This window comes from Grammomys surdaster, unplaced genomic scaffold, assembly GCF_004785775.1.
Source record: "Grammomys surdaster isolate TR1022 unplaced genomic scaffold, NIH_TR_1.0 124192, whole genome shotgun sequence".
Lineage (NCBI taxonomy): Eukaryota > Metazoa > Chordata > Mammalia > Rodentia > Muridae > Grammomys > Grammomys surdaster.
In genome coordinates, this window is record NW_021619267.1 from 27,779 (window position 1) to 41,667 (window position 13,889).

Below are 13,889 nucleotides of genomic sequence, written 5' to 3' on the forward strand. Positions count from 1 at the left end.
TATTGTTATGTAATTTATGAGGAAAAAATTATATATTGAATATGTATAACCTAAGTTTGTATACATGTTTATTTTGTTACAGTCACTCTGATCAAGTTTAATAGGATATTTATCATTATGCTGCAAAATTTGAAAGCAATGAAGATTTTTGTCTTTATTGCACACATGAGTAAATATTAAGTAGGAAGTTTTATAGATTTGGGAAGCTAAGAAACTATTGCTACATATAAAGGTGCAGAACAAGAATACAAAGACGATGCATTAGTACATAGAATTCTTTTTGTTGTTGTTGTTTAATCCTTTTTTTATAGTCCAGACTTCATCCCTTTCCTGGTCTTCCCTCAGACTTCTCTCCATCACGTACCTCCTCCCTGCCCATATCTCCAAGAGGATGTCCCCACCCACTCAATCCCAATGACCAAAACCTTCCCACTCCCTGGAGCCTCAAGTCTCTCAAGGGTTAGGTGCATCTTCTTTTACTGAGGCTAGACCAGGCAGTCCTTTGCTGTATTTTCTGGTATATGCTGCCTGATTAGAGGCTCAGTTTCTGAGAGATCTCTGGATCCAGGTCAGTTGAAACTGCTGTCTTCCCATGGGCCCTCCTTCAGTCTCAGTTTCTTCCAGCTTATCCTCAATTCAAGCACAAGGGTCTTTGGCCTCCATCCATTGGTTGGGTGCTAGAATCTGACTCAGCTACTTGTTGGGACTCTCAGAGGGCAGACATGCTAGACCTCAGTCTACAAGCACACCACAGCATTCATTACAATGTCAGGCCCCGGGGGTGCCCTCTTGAACTGGATCTCAATTTGAGTCTGTCACTGGACCTCCTTTCTCTCAAGCTATTCTCCATTTTTGTTCCTGTAGTTCCTTCAGACAGAAATAATTCTAGGTCTGAGCTTATGACTGTGGGATGGCAACCCCATCCCACCACTTGATGCCCTGTCTTTCAACTGGAGGTGTGCTCTACAATTTCCCTCTCTCCACTGTAGGGCATTTCATCTAAGGTCCCTCCCTCTGAGTCCTGAGCATCTCTCACCTTCCAGGTCTCTAGTACATTCTAGAGGGTCCCGCTATCTCCTATCTCCTGAGGTTGCCTGTTTCCATTCATTATTCTGGCCTCCAAGGCTTCAGTCCTGTCCTCCAACCCCAATTCATGATCATGCTCCTCTTTTCCCTCCCTGTCCCTTCTCCCATCCAGGTCCATCTCTCCCTCTGCCCTCTATGATTGATTTCTTTTCCCTCCCAAGTGGGATTGAGGCATCTTCACTTGGGCCGTTCGCCATGTTAATCTTCTTGCGTTCTGTGGATTGTATCCTGGGTATTCTGTACTTTTATGTCTAATATCAACTTATGAGTGAGTACATACCATGAATGTCCTTTTGAGTCTGAGTTACATCACACAGGGTGATATTTTCTAGTTTCATCCATTTGCCTGCAAAACTCATGATGTCCTTGTTCTAATAGCTGAGTAGTACTCTGTTGTGTAAATGAACCACATTTTTTGTATCCATTCTTCCATTGTGGGATATCTGGGTTGTTTCCAGCTTCTGGCTATCACAAACAAGCCGCTATGAACATATTGGAACATGTGCCCCTGTGACATGGTGGGGTGTCTTTTGAGTATTTGCCTAAGAATCATGTAGCTGGGCCTTCAGGTAGATCTATTTCCAATTTTCTGAGGAACCTCCAGATTGATTCACAGAATGGCTGTACCAGCTTGCAGTCCTACCAGCAATGGAGGAGTGTTCCTCTTTCCTCTTTCCTTGACAATATGTGTTGTCACCTGAGTTTTTTATATTAGCCATTTTGATTGGTGTAAGGTGGAATCTCAGGGTCATTTTGAATTGCATTTCCCTGAAAGTTCTAATGTGATTTTTTAAAGAGTTCATTGATGTTGAGGTAACTGTTGTATATTCAAGGAAATATTGTATGTTTGGTTAATAAAAAGAAACTAAAGAAAGTTGTGTTGTAAAATAAAAACTTAAAACACAGAAAAATGGAAATTTAATATGTGAGTATGAACTTATTCACATAGACATACAAACCTAACCAAGGTTAGATAAAGATTGAATATGGAATTGTGAAAAACTTTCTCCTGCATTTAGGATACTGGAAAAAGAACCTGGGGCCTAGGGCTACTGAAATATATCTCTAGCCCTAGAAAATGATAAAAGAATACAGGTATAAAAGAGCAAAAAAGAAAAAAGAAAAAGAAAGAAAAGTTGCTTTTCATAGAAGGCTCTGACTATAAAAACTTGATAGGTATATTTCAATTGGTACTACAGATTTTGTGTGTCCCCTACATTATAGAGTACTCAAAATGAATAAATATAAGAGAAAGAAACAGCAACTTGGAAGAAATGATATTTAATACTTTGTAGGAAATAGGATAAATACAGATTATAACAATTTATATTTTAAAATTAGAAGAATCAAAAGTATTATGAAATGTATAAATGATAAATGTTTGATGAGATGAATATAAAATTATCCTGATTTAGTTATCATACTCTACATATATATCTGTATTGACTGGACCCCACAGAACTCCCAGGGACTAAATCACCAACCAAAGAGTATACATGGGACAGTTCATGACTCCTGTTACATATGTAGCAGAGGAATGCCTCATCTGGCATCAGTGGGAGGAGAAGTGTTTGGTCCTGTGGAGGCTTGATGCCCCAGAGAAGGAAGATGCTGGAGGGAAGAGGCAGAAGTGAGTGTGTGGGTGGGGGTACACTCTCTTAGAGCCAAAGAAGATGGGAATGAGGTTGGGCAATTCATGTAACATTTGAAATGTAAATATAAAATTAATAATAAATAAATAATGATTGGTAAGAAGAGAAAAAAGATTAAAGTACTGTCCATAAAGATGTAAAAATATTCTTATTACAAAAATTATGAAAGAATTTATGTTAATTTCTCTCTTTTCAACTCACGCTGAAGTACAGTGTTAGAACTCAGGTTATCAGGTTTGGCAACAAATACCTTTACTATCTCAGCCAAATAAAGCTCTAGAATTACAATTTAGTTTATCCTATTGCTCTGGCTACATACTAACTGCTTAGAATCTTCACATACAAATTCTAGAGGACCAAAGTTATCTAAAATGAGAAGGTTATATTGAGAGTATTGCAAAGGAGATGTGGATTTCATATTTTAAGTAAAATAAAGCTGACAACTAAACAATCAATCCTTTGAGGAAGACATACAGTACATCAGGGAATCCGTCATTCCCAGGATGATGTAAGTAGAATTATTTTGTGCTAATCAAGGATTTATGTTGAAAATGAATAAAATTTCTGTATAATAATAGTTTTTAAATAATTAAACTATAAAATAGTCCAACTAAATTGGCAACAAGAATTGAAATTGTACTAGAAAACGTATGTTATGGGTTAAAGATAAAGGGATCATGTAGCATTTTAACATAAAACTATAGATAGGTCATGATGAAAAATAGCAGGTACTCAAAATCAGAAACTACTGTTGAAAATGTTGTGCAGTGGCATATGTGCCATTATACTTGGACAGTAAAGGCAGGATGAACAAGAACTCATATTTGTTCTTGTATACATGGTAAGTTTGAGGCTAGTTTCAAAGATACAAGACTGTGTGTGTGTGTGTGTGTGTGTGTGTGTGTGTGTGTGTGTGTATTCTCAAAAAGAATATATATGCTATTCTCTTTCTGAACATAGTATGTTTCAATGTCCTTACTCTTTGCCAACTAAATGTTTCATACTGCTGGAGTTATTAATAAAGCAATAAAACTCTTGGTTTTTATACAGTTTATTAACAACCTATTATGACTGCTCATTAATACTCACTAATGATGTAGTAAATATTACCATCTGGTTAATGTCATTAGTTCAGAGCCAGTTTTTCCTATTTACTCTGATTCCCACCATAGTAAAAACACTGTCAGCAAGTTATAGAATGATAGAAATTTAAATCTGTCTATCCTTTTATCTCATTTTACAATGCTTTGTCATTTTTTAAGATGAGTGATAAACGTGTGTTAAATATAGCTGACTACTACCTTTACAATATGTTAAATAATTACTTTTAGCTATTTTTCCACAAGGGTTACCCAATACTTATCTAAGTTAGAAAGCTTTCCCCAACAAATATTATTTCAAAATCATGGCACATACTTGATTTAAAATTGTGTTTCATGGTCAAAGCCATATGTTTCCTAGGACTGTTTCTTTTTCAGGGACAAGTGATTTTAATTCATCTCCCCAGTTAACGTGGAGAAAAATGAAGCTTTGCCGATTATTTATGCTGATCATGATTCAAGATCTGAATCCACTGACATACTTTTTTAAAAAAGAGGAATGGAAATGAATAAACTCAAAATACAGGAAATTTAAAAAGAATTGTGGAACTCTCTGATGGTAAAGGTTCTTGCCACTATTAAAGTAGAAGCTAAGTAGGATACTCATTAGAAATATGTATTATTTTAAAAAGATTTTTGTAATATGTCTGTATCAGGGTTCACATATGGTAAGTTACGCCATCTTTTAACAGCTTACAAAGCCATGTAATAGAGCGTACAACACCACAATTCACTTGAAGAAATTAATTTTTATCATCTTTTATTCCTCAAGAACCTATGTATTAATAAAGAATTCATTCCTGTTTCCACAAACCTCCTCCCTTTCATTTAAATTCAGCAGCTTCATAAAAACAAATGCTATAATCACAGCACCATTGCTAATGATTTATAACAGGCTTTGCATTAAATTATACTAAGAAATAATCTTTAAAAATGTTTGTTTCATCATATAGTGCTCATTAAGGAGAGTCAAATACATCCAAGTGTGACTTTTGGCAAAGATGTTAACAGACAGGCAGTTTAATTTGAGCTCATAATAGCTGTGATGGCTTTTACATATAATAACTTTAGAATTCCATCATCATTAAAATGTAAACAGTTTTATGGTGGTTTGAATAAAAATTATACAATGATGATTAACTCCATTTGTAGCAGATCATAAACACTTCTGTGATTTTAAGGAAACAGAGTTTCTCTCAGCTACCTTTCAGCACTATGCCCATTTCACTTACAGAAAAATGAAAGAAGATCTAGGTAGAGCCAAAGTCAAATAATCTGCCCATATACGCACTATAGGAAAAAGGGCTGACTGAGACATTTCATTATCTTTTCTATGAACTCTCTGAAAAAGCAAAGAACAAGAACATTTTATCACTTCATATTTCAGTCCCCAGACCTCATAGTAAACATGAGTTTGTAATATCAGAATCACCACAGCAGTGTGCTAAGTAGGTGTACTACACAGGGCAGTTTCCCAGGCTGCTTTTTATGTACAAAGTAACAAAGAATGCCTACTGAAAGCTTGCATGGATGACACAATACAAAGCTGCTGAGGAAGCACACTGATATACTGATGATGATGGTATTTCTAAACAGGAATATAGAGAGGGTGTCTTGAAGAATCAAACCTAACATTTAACTAAACTTAATTAAGAAGCTGTTTTTAGAATGTTAAAGCTATGTCATTTTGACTTTTCTTTCAGAATTTTACTTTTGATCTTTCTTTCAAAACCTTACTAATAGCTCAGTGTAGTGACATGTACCTATAATGCCAGCAGTGAAGAGAAGAAAGTGTAATGAGTTCAAGACCATCACTGAGCTCCAAAGCAAGTTCAAGGTCACAGAGATTCGATAGATAGATAGATAGATAGATAGATAGATAGATAGATAGATAGATAGATAGAGACAGACATAGACATACATATAGCTGATAAGATACAGATATAGATATATAGATAGGTAGATCCATGTGTGTGTTTGTGTGTGTGTACCTATCTATATCTATTGATACATATAAATATAATATACTTATACATTTTTACTTTACTATTAGTCTGACATTTTACTTATCTCCACCTTTTCTCATTTTCTGATCACTTTTTATTATACATTTCAAAAACATACAACTCAGTGTACTTTTGATAGATGTTGTCAAATTAGTGCATCATCTGAAAAATGTTGATTTTTACATTTCTCTTTTAAAATTTATTCAAATGAAAAAGGATGATTCATTGTCATCCTTTTTCATTTGTATAAATGAATGCCTTTATCCAATATTTGTGAAAACCTAGGCATTTGTCTCCATACAATACTAGCAGCAGGCAGCTCTGATACAAAGAGCATAAAGAAAGTGTGTCACTAAATTAAGAAATGATGCTTGTGGAGAAACAGATTGAGATGTGTGATATTTGCCCAACTTGACATGACCAGTTCTGTGACTGCCACTGATCTGGCCGCTATCAAAACTACCTGAGATTAGGGATATATATCATAAACAAGAGTTGTGTTGTTTTATTTTTAAAGTACATGATTGGTAAGAAATAGAATCCAGAGAATGTAAATGGAATTATAAATAAAGATGAAAATTCAGGTATATTTTTAATCTTATGGTATCATGAGCTTGAAGACAGATTTCATGTTACCCAAGCAGGATCCAGAAGTGGGTTTTTTGCCTCATACTACCTCCCAGCCTGCTAATGAGTTCTGTGTGGACATTTTCAAAGTTTTTTTTTCTGAATTCTTTGCCCTCTAGAATATACATCTCTATTATTCTGCCACATTCACTGAGTACTTCGTAGCTGTGGCAACTTTATATCAAGTATGGAGGTTATTGCATGAATCATTAAACCAACGTTGTATCCCTCAGAGAGGCAAAGCTTAACCTGTATCTTGCTGTTTAAAGATAAGGATTTCTTGCCTTTTATTCCTCCTCTTCCTCTTCTTCTTTACTTTCATTTTATTTTCTCTCATTTAAAACAATAACTGACAATGAACATTGTTTACGTAACAGATAAGTCGCAGATAAACTAAGAGACTGGACAAGTCTGTCAGAGCAGATTAATTCTAGAAAGTCTATAGAGAAAGAAAAAATGAATGAATCAAAACAGATGCTGTAACTTGCCTGATGATATCTGAAAGGGTAAAAGGGACAGAAAGGATTCTAGGTGATAGGAAATATTCTTTTTATAGACAATTATTAAAGAAATCTCTTGTGACAAAGGGATATTTAAGCAACAACCTGGCATAGCTCTTTCAGGGGAGAATGTCTGAAGCAGAGAGAATAGTATGTGAAAACACATACAATCAACAGTTCTACCTAGGTATATGCTACAAATCACAGCAACTAACATAGCATGATAACCCCAAGGGTATAGTAGTGGCACATGTATCTTGGCAGTAACCAACAACTTTCTAATTGAACTTAAGACTTGTCCAACAAGAGGGGAATTATATCTGGCACGTGAAACTTAGACAACTCCTTCGAGCCTGTGAGGTCATGGAAACAGAAGGAGAAGCAACAACCATCACTTTACTAAAGCAGCATAATCCCTACCTATGAATTATCTATAAACATTTATCCCTACACCAACAGATAAGCATACTCTTCAACATCAAGAAACTTCTCTTTGCAATAGATAAAGACAAATAAAGAAAACCACAACCAGTCAAAATGCAAAATTATATGAGCATAACTCCTGCGCAAAGGCTCGGGGATCATTGTGGAAGTTGGAGAAGAGAGAATGTGATATCCATACATACAGAGAGTTTGCTGTGTCCTAGAAATGTCAGAAGCTACATTTATGAAATTTTGTCAGCAATGCTGCCAAACATGACCTGAAGAACTATAGCACTAATAGGCATGCTAATGTTGGTAGGGAAAGCCTAGAGGACCTCAATCCTACATAAAGACCTACAGAAAACAGGAACTCTGAGAATGAGAGGAGTAGTCCTCCCAGAGGAAAGCATGCCGATTATTTATCTAATATCAAATATCCCTGAAGTCACATAATATATAAGTTGCGTCATAAGGATAGAGCAGGCTGCCATATTTATATTTTTATGAACACACACACACATACACACACACACACACACACACACACACGGGTTGGGGGAGTCCATACATTTGAAAGAAAGCAAAATAAAGGCATTCATGGGTAGGTATGGAGGGATGAAAAATAAGAGAAAATGATATGATTATATCATAATATCAAAAAATCTAAAGACTTATTTTTAAGAAGAAATACTTCAAATGAGAAAACACTTAGCTTATTGAACTTTCAAGCATAGCAAGGTTTTAAGAGTTTGAAGGCATTTCAAATAAGTAGTAATTGGATCATTGAAAAGCTACAGGATTTTGAGAGCCCCTCCCCCCTCTTCAGAATGATCAAAAGCAGAGAAGAGTTTTAAGCAGCTGAGTGATAGAATATGACTCAAAGCTGTTGAATGAAGAACAGATACTGTCCTTGAGGGCATCATGGAACAGCAGAGAGAAACAATAATCTTCCAGAGCTGGGGAAAAGAATCTGTCATGTGAAAAGTGAAGAAGAAATTCATAAATCTTTTCATAAGAAAAATTTCATAACATATCACATGCTCTTTTCTGTATAAAAGATTTTTTTTTATTAGGAAAGGTAGGAATCCTGCATTTTTTTTGTTGACATTATCTGGCCAAAGTGATTATATCCCTAGATGTGTGTGATGCTGCGTCTCAGCAGTCTCACCCCAAATCATGTCATTCTCCTGTCTGCTCAGGTGCATTCCTCTCCTTTTATTCTCATGCAACATCTTTAGCACAGAAATAATCTCCTGGGAAAGGATGGCCATGAGGAAACGAAAGATCATTACGGAACCCTTGTTACCACCTTCTAAGCCCCTCAAATTGCACCAGCAAGTGCTTTTCTACATACGTTTTTAAATGTAAGACACAGAAACTTGAGTTGAATATCTGTATTAATTTAATAAAACATTTTCTGGGAAGTAGTATTCCTAAATGAATAATGAGGAAATAATCTTCATGTTACACCATGAAGATTGCAATTCCATATTATCACTGTGGATTTTTTTGTACTAAATATCTTTTGTGCCTGGCTACTGAAAGACCTCACAGGGTTAAAAGTTTGTGGAGGTAATTTCCTATTGTCTTGTTTATAAGCTTTTGTTTCTTTATATATTTTTATTCACTGAATACACATTAGAAACGATATAGTTACAGCAACTATGCAAAGAAGCTGTCTCAATTAAGAGGACCTTAAGATCTGCATTAAATTATCTACCTTTTGACAAAGCTTAAAAGTTTTCATAAATTCTCTCTTCCTTCCACATAAAATAAAAACATTAGTATTCTTTACTGTTCTTTTTTCAAAAGTCATTGGGTAAAATTTTAACTCATTATTCTTAATAAAATCTGAAAATACAGAATACAGTAATGAAGAAATAATAAGAATGCTATAACTGTGCAATAATGTCATTATAAAAATATAATTTAAACAAAACAAATTCTCATATATAAGCTGTATTGAAAGTAAAAGTCATCTCAATTGGTCCAAATTGAAGCTCATTGTTCATGGTTCCACCGCATTAGTTTATTTTTTTATGTGAAATTCCATTAAATGATAACATTTATACAGCAAGGGCAATACTATGTGGACACATTAAAAGAATGTTTGGCAGCTTGGTAATAAAACCTTTCCGTATAAAACATAAGGTGTGTTTAATTATGCTAATAAATATACAAAACCTTTACATATTAACAATTTTAAACTGAGATATTATTCAAAATACTTGTAAAAATACTGACCAAAATTTTGACACCATTCCAGCAGTGGAATTTCAATATCTTTCTTCTTGTCAAGAACATAATACTTGTAACTGTGTCTTCAGGATCAAACACTAACCAAATAAACCAATGAAACTCAGACTGAGCCCTAATTATAACCTGAATTAAATGCTGTGATTTCTTCTACCAGACTCAACAGAAAATAGAATCTAATTTTATCAGAGTCATTTAGCAGACTCATCCAGATAATTCATTTAAGAGCTAAGCCTATATAATACCTCAACAGTTTTGCCATTGGAAGAGTGTAAATTTTGGGATGGCTAAACAAATGAAGACATTTGTAAATGACAAGTATTGACTTACTACTAGGGAGCAATCACAGAAGCAGCTGATGAGCACTCTTGTATGAGTCCACAGTAGCACTGCTCTAACCTGCTCTGCTGGCATGATCAGGTGGCAATAAGCTAAAAAAAAAAGCCTTTATTTGCTTCATTTATCCAACACTTAGTCACCCAAATTACTAATTACACAAAATGTAGTCTTGTGAACCACAAGATCCTTGACTGGCATTTTTAAGGGTTGACACTGAACAAATTATTTAACACATCACTCTGTTTCATCTAGTATGAATGATAGCTACTATAGCATCTTTCACTAGCATGTATGAAAAATAAGTAAATAAATATAAGATTCTAATTCCAGTACTTGATAAGCAGTCAAGAGTTCTGCTGTATGTTGCCTCATGTAGTAAGGTCTAGATTGTGCCTGTGCAGCTACTTTATGGGAAACATAATCAAGAGAGGGGGATGGCTGCAATATCAACTAGAACTTATATAAGAAATTCTTCTGATGGTTACAGGAAGTCACAAGCCTTACTAAACAGGGGGTTTACAAGAGAAGGATTATAAGATGCCTCCTCTTCTCCATACCTCATTACCATACCAACGTAATGACCATGGATTTTAGTGAAATATCTGTATCATACAATGATATACGAGGAGTAAAACTCAGCCATTGAGAAAGACAAAAGCAAGGACAATAAAGGTATTTCAGAAGTCTAAAATGTACAGAAATAAAGTAATCACAAATGTGGTGGTTTGAATAAGAATGGTCCCTATAAGCTCATATATTTGAATGGTTAGTCATCAGGAAGTGACATTACCTAAGAAGGACTATGGAATATGGACTTATTTGAGTAAACGTGGCCTTGTTGGAGAAAGTTGGTACGGGCTTTGAGGTTTGAAAGGCCCCTGTCAGGCCAAGTGTCTTTCTCTTTCTCCTCCCTGCAGATCTGTAGAAATGTCAGCAACTTTTCTACCCCTGTGCATGCCTGTACACTGCCATGTTTCTTGCCATCATGAAAACAGACTAATGCTCTGAAGGGTGAGCAAGCTAAAACTAAATGTTTTCTTTTATAAGGGTTCCTGATGTCATGGTGTCTCTTCACAGTGATAGAACACTGACTAAGAAAACAATTAAACACATAGCACATTAATATGTGCTATAACACTAGAAACCTGCTGTGTAATTACTGCTACCCCAAACAATATGTGGATCTTTTAACAACAAATAAAAGTTAAAGATATGCCAACATAGTAATAGTATCAGGAAGAGAATATAAGATAATGGTAATAATAACATTCAAGTTTCCCCATGGAAAAAAACAGAAAACAAAAATCTGCAAGAAGACCAGAAAATATATGCAGGTGTATAAAACAATGGAGGGACAAAAGGAAATATTGTAAATCAAATAAAGCTTGATATGAAGACTATTATAATGAGTTCAACAGTAGATTTAAAGTGTCTCAGCAATAAAAATCAGGCGTATAAGTCACAGGCTGAGAACATGCATAATGTTTGTCTGACTTCAATCTCAGTATCACAAAAATAAAATAAAATCAACATGAACATCCAACAGTGAAAGATTAATAAGCTAAGGAAAAATGTAAAACATAAGAACTTTGAGTAAAATTCAGAAGACTGACTATTCAAGTAAATAAAATGTTGAAATGGGAGAACATGGAGTAGATGTGCTAGAATTTATTGAAAACCATTTGGGTGTGGAATTTCTAAACTGAATCATGAACATCAGTCTAGAAAGTCAGGAACCAGAGACCATCAGACTGATCCATACCTGTGATGGCACACAGACAGGTTCAGTAGAACAACAAAGCTCAAGAGACTAAATTTGAGGGTAAATACTTCCCACAAAAGAGATAGGGGCTTGTGGAGGACAGAGAGAGAGAGAGAGAGAGAGAGAGAGAGAGAGAGAGAGAGAGAGAAAGGTCACTGAACTGCTTACAAGAAAGTCAGTGCATTTTAGAAAGAATGTAATCAGATCAGAAACTTATCAAAAGAAGAGAGCGAGAAGGAAGGTAGAAAAGAAAGAACAAAAAGGAATAATTGAAATTAAGATGTTTTAATTTTATCTTCCTATGTTTGAAGTCCCAAATTACCTTTATTTAAAACAATAGTGGCAAGAAAAATGTTTGAAGATTATTACATGTGAATTAACAAAATAACCAAAAGCAAGGAATTAGTTATCAATTATCTACACTAAAACTGCAACTTGTAAAGTCTAAAGCAAGCAATATAGTATTTATAAAAGATATTATTAATAAGTACAATGTAATTGCCAAAATTATTAAAATGAGAGAAGCTAGCAAAAGAAGTTTATTACAAGAAAAAAAACATAAAACATGGTAGAGCATAATTATACTTTACCAATCCTGACTTTTAATGAGACTATTACAAATACACCAACTACAATGCAGGCAGTTTCACAATAGATAAAAACAAAAGGCAATCATTACCATCTAAAATAAGCTCATTTAAATTACAAAGATTCTTGTGAGAACAATGTAAAGCAAGGAGTAGACTATATGTAAAGAAAACTGGAAGAGGAATGTTAATCTCTTACAAAACAGACTTTAGAGTAGATGAAATTAAGTCATAATAAGGGACAAAGCATAATGTTCAGGGAATGGATTTAATGAAGCACATCAGTATTGTGGAGTTTTGCACATACCAGCAGGGCATGAAAAATGCATGACCTAATATTCATAGGACTGAAGGGAGGGATAGGAGAGTACACAGTCATAGCTGTAAGCTGAAACTATCTCATTTCTAATTGATACGTGAACTGGGAAGAAAGTCAATAAGGGCAGAGTAGACCAGACAACCACTGCTGTTCCTCTCCATCTAGTGGACACTGCAGAATCAGTATATGAAATCCTCTTCTAAAGTCTACATGGCAGTGTCAAGAGGATAAACTACGTTGTAGGACATACGATCCACGTTGCTGATGTCAAAAAAGTTGAGAATTATGCAAATCATGTTTCCCAACTGTAGTAGAATTAAACTAGAAATAAACATAAAATATATCTGGAAAATCACCAAATGTTGGGAACTAAATGACAAATGACATTCATGTCAATAACATGAGTCACATAAGACACATCAAAACATTTAAACTTATTTTGGACTAAATGACAAAATATTTTCAGGAATCACTTATGCTATAAAAAAGTACAATACCTAAAACAAAAATGTATATACAACATTATATAAAACAGAAAGCAAAGGCCTTCTCCTAAAGTCAATGGTGTTGCAAGTGGGGAAAGAATAAAGAGATCACTACAGTATGAGCTCAAGACAGGTGAACTGGGGTAAGCATTGAGTTTTTTTTTATTTATATTGACCGGATTCATCTTTGACATGATGACAGTGATGTTTCGCTTCTTTTGTCATCTCCTGCCACTCTCAACCCCCAAAATGCTTTGCTTTACTCCTGAGAAAATATCCAGTAAAATCTAACTCTAGGATTTATGCAAAATACCTTATTAGGAAGCAAGGAGAAACTGGCAATGACCAGTTACAATGAGAGGATAAACAGTGTATGAAAATATTGTCTGTTTCCTCTATGAGTTCTATTTGAGCTTTATTTTCAGAGCTCTCTTGCTCTCTGAATTCACCTTTAAGATCGTATGTCAGCCTGGCATATACATCCTAACCTCGTTACAAAACCCTTCTCTTAATTCAGCCAGTGCTTTGTCTTAGTTAAGATGACTATGGCTTCGATGAAACACTATGACCAAAGTAATTTATTTCACTCACAGTTTCATATAATATGTCATCATCAAAAGCAGTGGGGACAGGAACTGACACAGGCCTGAACCAGGAGGCAGAAACTGATGCAGAGTTCACAGAAGGGTGCTTCTTATTGGCTTGCTCCTCATGGCTTGCTCAGCTTGCTGTCTTATACAAAGTAGC